The 14,514-nt window shown below is 40.1% G+C and overlaps 1 protein-coding gene across 2 annotated transcripts in view; it reads left to right on the forward strand.

Annotated features, from left to right (window-relative positions):
* tmem9 (transmembrane protein 9) overlaps positions 1 to 14,514 on the forward strand; it is a 99,733-nt gene that overhangs the window by 74,333 nt on the left and 10,886 nt on the right. The window lies entirely within an intron of this gene.

The raw sequence follows: 14,514 nt of genomic DNA on the forward strand, positions 1-14,514 counted from the left end.
ATGTATCTAATTGCTGATCATACAAATCTAGGTTGGAAATTAAACTGTGAGGAGATCACAAAGAGGCTACAAAAGGATTGTCACGCTAAATGAGTTGGTCAAAGATGTACAGATGGCACAAGTCGAGGAAGTTTAACATGCAGATACTCGAGCAATTATGCAGCAAACTGAAATGTGAATTTTTATTGCTAAGAGATTTGGAGCATGAGAACAGTTATTTAGGGACTTGCTAAGTGCAGGTATACGTCTCCTTACCTAAAAATAAAACCATCAACTTGTATTAAAGAAAATGCAACAAAGTCTCACTGGACTGATTTCTGGGATGACGGGTTTGTCCTGTGTCAAGATTAAAAATGTGAGCCTGTTATTTTCCAGAGTTTAAAGAATGAGTAGTGACCTAATTAAAACAGAAAAGATTTTTCAGGGACTTGACAGGGTAAGTGCTGAGAAGAACTAGGGATCAAAATCTCCAAAAAGAACCTTTTTATCCCAACTCTTTGCCTTCTGTCAGACAGCTAATCCTCAATCCATGCCAATAGCTCAGCTCGAACACTGTGGGCCCTCACCTTACTCAACAGCCTCCTGTGAGGTACCTTATCAGAGGCCTTTTGGAAGTCTTGATAGATAACATCCACTGGGTTTCCTGACTAACCTACTTGTTACCTCCCCTAACTAAATCCATGCTGACTTGTTCTAATCTGACCCTGCACTTCCAAGAATTTAGAAATCTCATCTTTAACGATGGATTCTAGAATTTTACCTACAGCTCAGGTTAGGCTAATCGGCCTATAATTTTCCATCTTTTATCTTGATCCTTTCTTGAACAAGGGGGTTACAACAGTGATTTTCCAATCGTCTGGGACTTTCCCTGACGCCAGTGATTTTTGAAAGATTACAACCAACGCCTCCACTATTTCTTCAGCCACCTCCCTCAGAACTCTAGGATTTATCAATTTTTAGACCTTTTAGCTTTTCAAGTTCTTTCTCTTTTGGAATGGCTACCATACTCAGCTCTGCCCCTTGACTCTCCATAAAACCAAAGTACAAAGGGATCTCAGAGTGCTAGTACAAGATTCTCGAAAGGTTGACTCGCAAATTGAGTCTGTGGTTAAGAAAGCAAATGTAATGTTGTCGTTTATCTCGAGGATTGGAATGTAAAAGCAGTGATGTGCTACTGAGATTTTGTAAAGCTTTGATTAGGCCCCATTTAGAATACTGTGTCCAGTTTTGGGCCCACACCTCAGGAGGGACATACTGGCACTGGAGCGTGTCCAGCGGAGGTTACACAAATGATCCGTGGAATGGTTGGCCTAACAGACGATGAATGGCTGAGGATCCTGGGATTGTATTCATTAGAGTTTAGAAGGTTGAGGGGAGACCTAATAGAAACTTATAAGATAATGCATGGCTTAGAAAGGATGGACGCTGGGAAATTGTTTGTCAGGCGGGGATACTAGGACTCATGGGCACAGCCTTAGAATTAGAGGGGGTCAATTTAGGACGGAAATGAGGAGACATTTCTTCAGCCAGACAGTGGTGGGCCTCTGGAATTCATTGCCAAGAAGCACAGTGGAGGCTGGGACGTTAAATGTCTTCAAGGCAGAGATCAATGGGCTGAATGGCCTTCCTTCCACTCCTATTTCTTATGGTCTTACAATCTCAGTGGACTGGTTTGGCCATTTATGACTGTAATAGGAAATTTCTACACTCAGAGTTGTGAAACCTTAGTTATCTATATGCAGGGAGCAATTGATGGTTAGTTGTTGTTAGTTAAATCAGAGATCAACTGAACACTCAGGAATCGAGGAATATGGGGATAGATAGGCATATGTAGCTTAAGTAGAAGATCAGTTTGACAATGGCAGAGGAGGCTCATGGTCAATTGTGCTGTTCTTGCTCCGATTTCTTCTGTTCTTTAGTTCTTGTGACTTGGAAAGGAAGTAGCACTGACTATGCATTCACCATTGGATGTTCCAGATAGATGTTGAATATATCCACGACTTTTCCCCCTCATTTGCCCAGTTTCTGTTTAACCTTTGATGTATAATTTGAATAATTATTTTGAGATTTGCAGTTATCACTACTTGTTTACACAGTATTAATTTTTCACACCAAGTTGGAACTTCGATATTAAATAAGAGATTTAGTGTTGTCGAAACTTAAGAGCAAACTATATGTTTTTAATCAGGACAGTTATTCAAAAGTAGTTTAAAAAAAAGATACATGAACAAACATTCCTTCTTAACATCTCCAGAATTAATTTAACAAAATCAACAGCCTAAAGCTAATAAAAGAAGTATTTAAGCTGATAATGAATAGAAATGATTATAAATAACTCACCAATGGGGCTCTGTATTTTCCACAGTGCTTCTATCATCCTCTGCTTAAAACATTTTTCAGGTTTTCTTTACACAACGCAATGATCATTGTTTCCACTGCTCTATATTCTATACCTTATGAACGCTCAATGTAAGTAAGGCTGTCCTTTTGACTGATTTAATGACTGCTCATTACCAAGTTCCTACTGAAGGAATTCACAGTGTATAAGTAAATTGCATTATTTTTGAAAACACTCTTGAATTTTCTCTTCCACTTCAATAGAAATTGTAAATAGTCCCAAAAACTAATTTGTCCCTTATAACTATAATTTGCCAACCTTGATTGAATCTCTGCTGTGCACTGTTCTGTTGTAAAGTCCCTTTTTAATGAAAATCAAGCTGTACCTTTGTACGAAACTTATAAAATCCAAGCATGTGTTGTCTTTTTGCTGCTTTTATTTACTTGTATTTCTGTGAAGTTATGTGTTTAAACCCCAGACTCTCCGTTCATGTATACGTTTTCAATACCTTCAACCTCTTTAAATGCTTACTCTGGTTTACCTAAACATTTTATAGCCTTCCATGTGTTTCAACACTCCTCCTCCGGTACGTTTTAATGTTTTATATTCTTTTTCCTTCATCTAGGTACCAGACAAAAATGGATCTATCCTTAAAATACACCTTTTCCAATCTGCACAATATTCATTTGTTCTGCTTCCTTATTTCCCGCTATTAATCAGACTTCATAGTCCTGCCACTACGTTTTCTTAGGAGTGTTTTGGTATAAACACCTTGTAAAGTTTTTTCTTTATGGAATGCCTCTCTCAATCTGTTTTTTTTTTTATTATTTAGAGGAATGTGGGCCAGTCTAGGAGAGTGGTAAAATATTAATAATAGTTCTTTTACTGCCACATCATAATGCCAACTCTTTAAAAAGTTCCATTATTACACGTTCAGAAGTGATGATATGCCAGTGACTCATGAAGTTTGTTTATACACGTAGGAAGTTAGATGGCAGAGCCCAAACTCTTATCTGTTTTCTTAAGCATCAAGCTACTCTACTGTACATCAATTGTTGCAATACATGTATGATGATCGTTGTTGAAAGGTTGCTTTAAATCTAGCCTTTGATATTAATTTCTCAGTGAAACCCCACCTTTGATACCACCTACTTCCTTTAAATGTTGCTGTTGACAGAACTGCAGCATTCTGATTTGCTTCATGTTTCTTGAGCTTTTTGAGATGAATTTTTCTCAACTCCAGCATGTAGGTGTTTGGTGTGAAATGTATTCTGTTGATTGATACGTCTCTGATCTTGCAAAGTGGTGAGACCTGTAGATTCCTTTCCACTCTAAGTCTCAACACTCCTTTAACCCTGCTACTCACAAGTCAGTATTTGTGTTAGTCACCTCCATTAGTAACAGAATTCACAAACAGCTAAATTAGCCCTGTGAGTTTTTATTGAATTGCCACAGACCTCTGCATCCCTTCTTTCGTGTCAGTCTAGCTTTTCTTATTCTTCTATTGCTTTTCCAGCTCCCTCTGTGTTGACCCTGATGACAAGTGTGTGCTGGAACATGTTGCCCCAATATTCCTTAAAATTTAGAGTCATAGACATGTACATCACGGAAACAGACCCTTTGGTCCAACCCGTCCATGCTGACTAGATATCCCAACCTAATCTAGTCCCATTTGCCAGTACTTGGCCCATATCCCTCTAAACTCTACCTATTCATATACCCATCCAGATGCCTTTTAAATGTTGCAATTGTACTGGCCTGCACCACTTCCTCTGACAGCTCATTCCCTACAAGCACCACCCTCTGTGAAAACATTGACCTTTAGGTCCCTTTTTAAGTTTTTCCCCTCTCACCCTAAACCTATGCCCTCTAATTCTGGACTCCCCCCACCCCAGGGAAAATACTTTGTCTATTTATCCTATCCATGCCCCTCATGATTTTATAAACCTCTATACAGTCACCCCTCAGCCCCTGAGACCAGATATCCCAACCTAATCTAGTCCCATTTGCCAGTATTTGGCCCATATCCTTCTAAACCCTACCTATTCATATACCCATCCAGATGCCTTGTAAATGTTGCAATTGTACTGGCCTGCACCACTTCCTCTGACAGCTCATTCCCTACAAGCACCACCCTCTGTGAAAACATTGACCCTTAGGTCCCTTTTTAAGTTTTTTCCCCTCTCACCCTAAACCTATGCCCTCTAATTCTGGACTCCCCCCACCCCAGGGAAAATACTTTGTCTATTTATCCTATCCATGCCCCTCATGATTTTATAAACCTCTATACAGTCACCCCTCAGCCCCTGACGCTCCAGGGTAAAAAGCTTAATCTCTTCAGCTTCCCCCTATAGCTCATATCCTCCAAGCCTGGAAACATCCTTGTAAATCTTTTCTGAACCCTTTCAGGTTTCACCACATCCTTCCCATAGGAAGGAGACCAGAATTGCACGCAATATTCCAAAAGTGGCCTAACCAATGTCCTGTACAGCTGTAACGTGACCTCCCAACACCTGTACTCAATACTCTGACCAATAAAGGAAAGCATACCAAACCCCTTCTTCACTATCCTATCTACCTGTGACTCCACTTTCAAGGAACTATGAACCTGCACTCCAAGGTCTCTTTGTTCAGCAACACTCCTCTGGCCAATACTATTAAATGTATAAGTCTTGCTCTGATTTGCCTTTTCAAATGCAGCACCTCATTTCTCTAAATTAAACTCCATTTGCCACTCCTCAGTCCATTGACCCATTTGATCATGATCCCATTGTAATCTGAGGTAACCTCCTTCACTGTCCACTACACCTCCAATTTTGGTGTCATCTACTAACTGTACCTGCTGTATTCACATCCATATCATTTATATAAATGATGAAAAATAGTGGACCTCGTACCAATCCTTGTGGCACTCCACTGGTCACAAGACTCCAGTCTGAAAAACAACCCTCCACCACCACCCTCTGGTCTTCTACCTTTTGAGCCAGTTCTGTATCCAAATGGCTCGTTCTCCCTGTATTCCATGAAATTTAACTTTGCTAGCCAGTCTACCATGAGGAACCTTGTCGAACGCCTTATTGAAGTCCATATAGATCACGTTCACTGCTCTGCCCTCATCCATACTCTTCATTACTACTTTAAAAAAAACTCAATCAAGTTTGAGACTTGATTTCCTATGCGCAAAGCCATGTTGACCATCCCTAAGTAGTCCTTGTCTTTCCAAATACATGTAAATCATGTCCCTCAGGATTCCCTCCAACAACTTGCCCACCACCAATGTCAGGCTCACCAATCTATAGATCCCTGCTTTTCCTTACCACTTTTCTGAAATAGTGGCACCATGCTAGCCAACCTCCAGTCTTCTGACACCTCACCTGTGACTGTCGATCCAGATATCTCAGCAAGGGGCCCAGCAATCACTTCCCTTGTTTCCCACAGATTTCTAGGGTATACCAAATCAGGTCCTGGGTATTTATCCATCTTTATGCTTTTCAAGACATCCAGCACCACCAGCTCTATAATATGGACATTTTTTCACAATATCACCATCTATTTCCCTACATCTATATCTGCCATGTCCTTCTCCACAGTAAACACTGATGTAAAATACTCATTTAGTATCTCCCCCATTCTCCTGCGGCTCCACACATAGGCTGCCTTGCTGATCTTTGACGGGCCCTATTCTATCCCCAGTTACCCTTTTTGTCCTTAATGTATTTACAGAATCCCTTTGGATACTCCTTAACCCTATTTGCCAAAGCTATCTCATGTCCTCTTTTTGCCCTCCTGATTCCCTGTTAAGTATGTTCTTACTGCCTTTATACTTTATGGATTCACTCGATCTCTGCTGTCTATACCTGACATATTTTTCCTCCTTTTTCTTAACCAAAACTTCCATTTCTCGAGTCATCTAGCATTCCCTATATCTACCAGCTTTGTCTTTCACCCAAACATGAATATACTGTCTCTGGACTCTTGTTTTCTCATTTTTGGAGGCTTTCCATTTTCCGGCTGTCCCTTTACCTGGGAACATCTGCCCTCAATCAGCTTTTCAAAGTTCTTACCTCATACTATCAAAATTGGTCTTCCTCCAATTTAGAACTTCAACTTTTAGATCTGGTCTATCCTTTTCCATCACTATTTAAAAAAAAATAGAATTATGGTCGCTGGCCCCAAAGTGTTCCCCCACTGACACCTCCATCACCTGCCCCGCCTTATTTCCCAAGAGTAAGTCAAGTTTTGCACCTTCTCTGGTAGGTACATCCACATACTGAACCAGAACATCTTATTGTACACATTTAACACTTTCCTCTCCATGTAAACACTATGGCAGTCCCAGTCTGTTTGGAAAGTTAAAATCCCCTACCATAACCACCCAATTAATCTTACAGATAACTGAGATTTCCTTACAAGTTTGTTTCTCAATTTCCTGCTGACTATTGGGAGGTCTATAATACAATCCCAATAAGGTGATCATTCCTTTCTTATTTCCCAGTTTCACCCAAATAACTTCCCTAGATTTATTCCCAAGAATATCCTCCCTAAGTACAGCTGTAATGCTATCCCTTATCAAAAACGCCACTCCCTCTCCTCTCTTGTCCCTTTCTATCCTTCTTGTAGTATTTGTATCCTGGAACATTGAGCTGCCAGTCCTGTCCATCCCTGACCCACATCACAGTAATTACTATAATATCCCAGTCCCATGTTCCTAATCAGGGCCTGAATTCATCTGCCTTCCCTGTTTATGCCTCTTACATTGAAATAAATGCAGCTTAATATATCAGTCCTACCTTGTTCTCTGCTTTTCTTCCTGCCTGCCCGAACTGTTTGTTCCATTTCCCGACTGCACCAATCTTTTTCTTCACTACTTTCCTGGGACAACACTCCAGTTACTGGTTTAAATCCACCCAAGCAGCTGGAACAAATCTCCCTGCCAATATATTAATCCCCTTCCAATTCAGGTGCAAACCATCCTCCTTGTGCAGGTCACTTCTACCCCAGAAGAGATTCCAATGATCCAAAAACGTGAATCCTTCTCCCCTGCACCAGCTCCACAGCCATATATTCATCTGCTCTATCCTTCTATTCCTACCCTCACTATCTCACCGCACCAGGAGTAATCCAGATATTACTACCCTCGAGGACCTCCTTTTTAAATTCCTACCTAACTTTGTATATTCTCCTTTCCGTTTCCCTTCCTATGTCATTAGTTCCAATGTGTACAACGACCTCCAGATGGTCCATCTGCCCTTTGAGAAGATTCTGCACCCTCTCTGAGATATCCTTGATCCTAGCACCAGAGAGGCAACACACCATTCTGAGTTTTTGTTGTCAGCCACAGAACTGTCTGTCTGTGCGTCTGACTAGAGAGTCCCCTATCACAATCAATCACTTGGAACCTGACGTACCCATCATTACATTAGAGCCATCCATGCTATGTTTCCCCTGAGAGTCCATTACCCCCATACATTTTCCAAAATAGCATAATTGTTTGAGATGGAGATAACCACAGGAGACTGCTGCACTACCTGCCTCCCTCTCCTACCTTTTCTGGAGGTAACCAGTCTACCTGACTCTGTCTGCAGCTTTTCTCCCTTCCTACAACTGCCATCCATCACACCCTTAGCACCTGTAAATTCCTTATTGCCTCTAACTGCTGCTCAAGCCAATCCATGTGATATGATTGGATTCACAACCAAAGGCACTTCCTGCGTTCATAATCATCAGTAACATGGAAACTCTCCATAATCTCTCACAAAGGACAGGAAGAGCACATCAGTCTATTAAATGCCATTTTTGCTCCTTCACAGTCTACAGACCTAGAAAATAGCACCATTTTATTGCTTAAAAAACACTGCTCCAGACTAACTTAATACTTGTGGTTTATTTTTTTTAATTTAATCAAAACACCGATCTCAATAAAACATATAATCAAGAGAGAACCCACTTTACTCACTATTGTAGATTTACAGCAAGATTAAGTGTTAAAAACTATGTTCTTATCTGTTCCTGTGAGCTCTCCCACACAGGTTCCTCCCAAGGTCAGCTGGGAATTTCGCTGTTTGTTAACTTTTCCTAAACCCACTCCGATGCCAGGGATACTTGAACTCCAACAGCAAAGGCAGTAACTGTGCAGATTCACTGCTGTGTCAGACAGCAGCTGTTGTTTCTTTCTCTGACCATGTAGTCACTACCTTTGTCTATCTTCCTCCTTTTTAAAGTGCCATTGTTTTGATCTTTTATCCCCCAACATTCCAAAACAATGCAACAGCATATAAAACAGTAATTGCTGCTCCTGGACTTCAAGTAAATCACCTTCAACACCTAAATACCTCAAAAGGAGCAGCTCCTTTTTTCCTGACCTCCATCTTAGATTATCCAAAGTGTGAAGTATTACCAATTTAATCAGTCAGATCCTTAATTCCTGACTGTTACAGTAGATAAGATAACAAAAACGCATCCAAGTTTTATCAGTGACCAAAAAAATAAAAACTTCATTATTTTAACAAACTTATCCTCTAACATGTGGTACAATGGATTATTAATCAGTATCATGCAAGCTTAAAATATACCCCCTTTAAATCCAAACACACATGCACGTTTGTGTGTAAATAGACTAGATAAAGAATAGATCTTGAGTATTGTGGGTGGTAAATACTGACAAAAAACTGGCTGAAGGGTGTAAAGTCCAAATATCTAAAGTCCAAATCAAAACAGTAGAATGAGGTGACTTCCTCTTAGTTCTTTTGGTTTTTGGTGATGATATTGCATTGTTATCAACCATGCAGACCTCCATTTGGTCACCAATTAGTTGGATCTAGGTCTTGAGTTAGAAGTTTTTCTTTACTACTCAAAGACGTTGTATTTATTTTCGGCTCACAATAGAAGAGTGTGTGTGAGATCAATCCAAAAGCCCCCAACTACCAACTCTCCCCTCAGTTCCTTGGAAAACTGCTCCTTAAACCCAATCCAAATTTTGTTACTCGGTTTCTTTTCAACCAAAAGATAATCTGGTGGCAACTAGATGTTCGAAACTATCAAATCCAATGTCTTCCAAAAGTTACAAATTTTTATGTAACCAATGAATGACCATCACGCAGTTCTCCTTTTGTTTCAAGATATAAAAATGATGAATAACTAAAACCTTCATTTTCCAATTTATGTGTCAAAGAAAATATACATAGTCCTTGCGTCTGTGAAATTGAGGCGTGTATTTGTGGAAGGCAATTACTGCTAAAGAATAGGACATCACTGATGAAATCTTCAAACATACCAATTACATATTAGCCTTTTAGCATATAATGTCATTATGGTAATTATTGCATGGAGATCGTTCAGAGTGGCATATTGGCAGGTAGCAACTAGAAATTTTGGACAAGATTGAAGAAGTAGCCTTTGTAGATATGTTTATGTTTTCGCATCTATATATTTTTAGTGTGTTTGTCGATATAAAGGACCGAATCCTTCAGTACACAGAAGGAATTACACTTGCCTCTGATTTAAAAAGACAGCTGAACAACGATCATGCAATCTGTGTCGATGGATTTCCTGTCTACCAGTGGCAAGCCTATGGGATCTTCAATAATGCTTTCAACAAGAAGCATAAGCAACCAGTCAAATAGAATAGTTCCAACAGTCCACAAAGCAGAAAGTTGAATAAACTAGTTTATTCATCATCTTGCTGTGCCTCACTGGGGAAGCGTACTCGAAATCAAGTTCTGCTATTCCCAGTGTCATTACAAAAGATTAAGATATTCAGGTATGCAGAAATTCCCTAATTTACCTGACTTTTAGATCCAAGTTGGCACAGTGGTTAGCACTGCTGCCTCAGGGCCAGAGACCTGGGTTCAATTCCCACCTCAGGCGACTGACTGTTTGGAGTTTGCACATTCTCCCCGTGTCTGCGTGGGTTTCCTCTGGGTGCACTGGTTTCCTCCCACAGTCCAAAAATGTGCGGGTTAGGTGAATTGGCCATGCTAAATTACCCATAGTGTTAGGTGAAGAGTAAATGTAGGGGAATGGGTCTGGGTGGGTTGCGCTTTGGGTCGGTGTGGACTTGTTGGGCCAAAGGGCTTGTTTCCACACTGTAAGTAATCTAATCTAATCTAAATCAAAGACCAGGTTTCCGACATTAAACAATTGCTATTTTTTTCAAATAAATAGACTCAACCACAGTTAAACGGTTATGAACCAACAACGTATTGCAACTAGTTAAAACTCTAACCCTATTTAAAAACTTCCTCCTACCTGCAGTAAGTAAAAAAAAACATAGTTGTCATGGGTGGAGGGGAAGACTGGGAAGGCAGCATACTTGCCCTTATTCACAGGGTTCACTGAGGTCGTCAGTTTTGGCTTGTCAGATTTGTTCCTTGATTCTCTTTGTCCAAATAGATTTTACTTGCAGAAAGTAGAGGGTAGCTGGTTCACACTTACAAAATCTCTGCCTTACTCATTAGGAGCCCCAACTTATAACAATGGCTGAGGGAAAAGCAAATTGGCTTTCTTCGTACTTAAGATGGTTTAACAGCAGAGAAAAGAGATGGCTCTTGAAGATTCAGTGACTTCTCCTGAACATTCGCACTCCCAGCTGATCAACTGCCTGAGAGCTAATCACACAATATTTGGTGGCAGGAGGCCTGCGTTGTTGATTATGGTCACTAGTCCATAAACCAACCATCTACTTCTTGCCAGTCAGATCTTCATTCTCGCACAGCCCCTGACTGTAGCTCATCTGTAACCAGACTTACACTGCTGCTCAAAGAAGCAGCTGTGTAAGCAGTACTTACAATGCTATGCCTCACTGGGGCTGCATTGTTACTTGTTTTTAAAATAAACACAGCACTTCTTTGACACACCTTCATTTTTCATTCATTTATTTTCCAATTTCAGCCCATGATCAAAAATACAGAAAAATAAAAAAGTTGAAGCAATACAACTTTTAGAAAAATTTTCTGAAGAATAAAGGTCTGGATCAAGACAGAAATAGAAAGTTTAAAAATATTTTGAAACTTTTTATCTCTGAGGAATCTAACATTTCACACAAGCAAAATTAGCTTTTCAGGGCCTGTGAGTATTGTGAATTTAGTATACATTTTTAAAATAACCCAGTTACACCCTCTCAACACAACTTATTCAAGGGTTTTCGCAACAAGACAACCAATGTAAAAGTGAAATTTCTTACTAATTCACTGACTTTGTACTGTGGGAAAGCATCAGTAGTGCATCCAGTGAATGAACTTTGAGTCACAGTCTGTGCATTTGCCAATTCATAATTTCAGTGGAATGAACACGATGAATTCTTGACCATTTGATTTGACTTATTTATTGGCACGTGTTTAATACCATTGTGAAATCTAGGAGTTAATGCGTATATGTATATTTAATACATACGTGCACATATATAGAGGAAATTGAACAGCATAAGATTCCTGAAATTTCCCATTGTCCAAGATTAATGCGTTAAACTAATTGCCATATTTCTAATAGATTTTTATGTTAGTGTTTCAGTGATCTTTTAAACCTAAAACGTTTAGCATGTATTTGTAAGAATGTCTTATTTTTCTAAGAGCCATATAAATAATTAAATGTCTACCAGCGTGTATCGAGTTGTTCCCATGACATGTGTACTTCACTGTGTTGTGTACTTTGTAACCAATTTAGGCGGGCAGATTCTACAGTTGAGAATTTGCACGATTCAAAAGAACTCTGCTAACATCTCATATGCTACTATTGCACTTTATCGGAACCTATGTGGTAATAAAGTTAACAATCACACAAAACTAAGTTATGTTCCAACAGGTTTATTTGGAAGCATTAGCTTTCGGAGCACTGCTCCTGATGAAGGAGCTCGGAAAGCTAGTGCTTCCAAATAAACCTGTTGGACTATAACCTGGTGTTGTGTGATTTTTAACTATGTACGCCCCAGTCCAACACCGGTGTCTTCAAATTATGTGGTAACATTGCGAAAATATAAACTTTTAATTCTACTCATATAAAAAATGAACGAGCTTTCTTTGATTATGTTGCCATAATTAAGAGCTCAAAAGAGACTCCATCATTTGTAGTTTTCATTCAGATCACAGCTTGAGTACTGTTGTCTTCTTTAGTTACAGTGCCCAAAGGATGACAGTCAAATGTCTGTGTCATTGTAACGAAGAACTGTAAGATGCAAGCTCATAAAAATAATAATTCAGGACAATAACAAGAATTCATCATGATAATGCATCAAATGGATTCCCATATATCCTAGGAGAAACAAAAGACATTGGATGCTGTAAGGAAGTAGGAGGTGGTGTGGAGGATTGCTGTTGGAATTAATGGTTATTACTGGCAATAAATCGAGTTGGATCATATGATATCCAAGTCAATTATTTTGTCAGTATTAAGATAATATAAGCTAGAATAATTGGATTTTCATATCTGAAATAAAGCTTTTGTTTAGATAAGGGAATGAAGGGATATCAAGACATGACAGATAAATGGAATTGAGGTATAGACAAGCCAGGCTGGTTTTCAGCCAAGTTCCATGTACACTACTGGAGTCCAGTGTGGGCTATTCATTTTTGTGTAATTTGTTCAAGGCATATAAATGTTGGCTAGACTTGCACTTACTGCCCATCCCTGAATGTGCTGGAGAGGCTGGTGGTGAGTTGCCATTTTACACCATTATAGGGACACCCAAGGTGATGTTAGGAAAGGACTTCCAAGACGTTGACCCAGCAACAGTGAAGGAAAGGAGATTTCATTCCAAATTAGAGTAGTGTGGGGCTTGGAAGAAAACTTGGAGGTGCAATTATCTACTCCCCTTAACCTTCCAGGTAGCAGAGGTTTGAAAGGTGTTGTCAGTGGAGCATTGGTGACTGACTGCAGTACATTCTATAGATGCTGCATTCTGCTGCCTCTTTCCATTGCTGGTGAATGGGATGTCAGTGAAGCAGGCTGCTTCAGTGAAGTATGCACAATACTCAGGGCATTTATTTTTGTAATCATGACTGTCATTGACCCTGTGAACTTTAAATATAGTATCAACACTTAAAATAATCCAGGAAATGCATGGTGGTAATTCTGTGTGTAATTCACAGCTAATCAACCAGTGAGAATGGTGAACAGGGAATATGTTTCCTTTTCTGTGGTGAATTCTTTAGAATGCCCAAGGCTACTGAGATTTTAGCAGCGGAAACAGATGCAGGAGATAACTTTTGCCCACACCTAAGCCTGAGGAAAAGCTACTTGGTGAATGGCAGACATTTTACTCTGGCATTTTACATTAAGTACTTCCGATCGCTCAGTGATTTTCCAGGTGCTTGACTGTGGGATAGTGGGATGTACAGTTTCCACAGAAGGATTGCCAACCCAGCAGGATCGTGATGCTTGCTGCAAATTTCTCTCATTAATACTGCAGGGTGGACTCAGCAGAACTGAAATCTGTACAAGATTTACTTACAAACTTTAAAAATGTGCACTGGTTACATGGTTCCGTTCACCATCGACAGACATTCTAAACATATTTTGCAGCTAACTAATACTTTTGAACTGTGGTCACTATTACAGTGCAGCAAAGGAGGCAGCATGATGCCACATTATGATGATGACCAGCTAATCTGTTTTCATATACTGGTTAGAGTCACAGAGATGTACAGCATGGAAACAGACCCTTTGGTCCAACCCGTCCATGCCGACCAGATATCCCAACCCAATCTAGTCCCACCTGCTAGCACCCGGCCCATATCCCTCCAAACTCTTCCTATTCATATGCCCCTCCAAATGCCTCTTAAATGTTGCAATTGTACTAGCCTCCACCACTTCCTCTGGCAGCTCATTCCATGCATGTACCACCCTCTGCGTGAAAAAGCTGCCCCTTCGGTGTCTCTTATATCTTTCCCCTCTCACCCTAAACCTATGCCCTCTAGTTCTGGACTCCCTGACCCCAGGGAAAAGACTTTGCCTATTTACCCTATCCATGCCCCCTCATAATTTTGTAAATCTCTATAAGGTCACCCCTCAGCCTCCAACGCTCCAGGGAAAACAGCCCCAGCCTGTTCAGCCTCTCCCTATAGCTCAAATCCTCCAACCCTGGCAAAATCCTTGCAAATCTTTTCTGAACCCTTTCAAGTTTCACAACATCTTTCCGATAGGAAGGAGACCAGAATTGCACGCAATGTTCCAATAGTGGCCTA

Source organism: Chiloscyllium plagiosum, chromosome 26 (genome assembly GCF_004010195.1).
Source record: "Chiloscyllium plagiosum isolate BGI_BamShark_2017 chromosome 26, ASM401019v2, whole genome shotgun sequence".
NCBI classification, from domain to species: Eukaryota; Metazoa; Chordata; class Chondrichthyes; order Orectolobiformes; family Hemiscylliidae; genus Chiloscyllium; species Chiloscyllium plagiosum.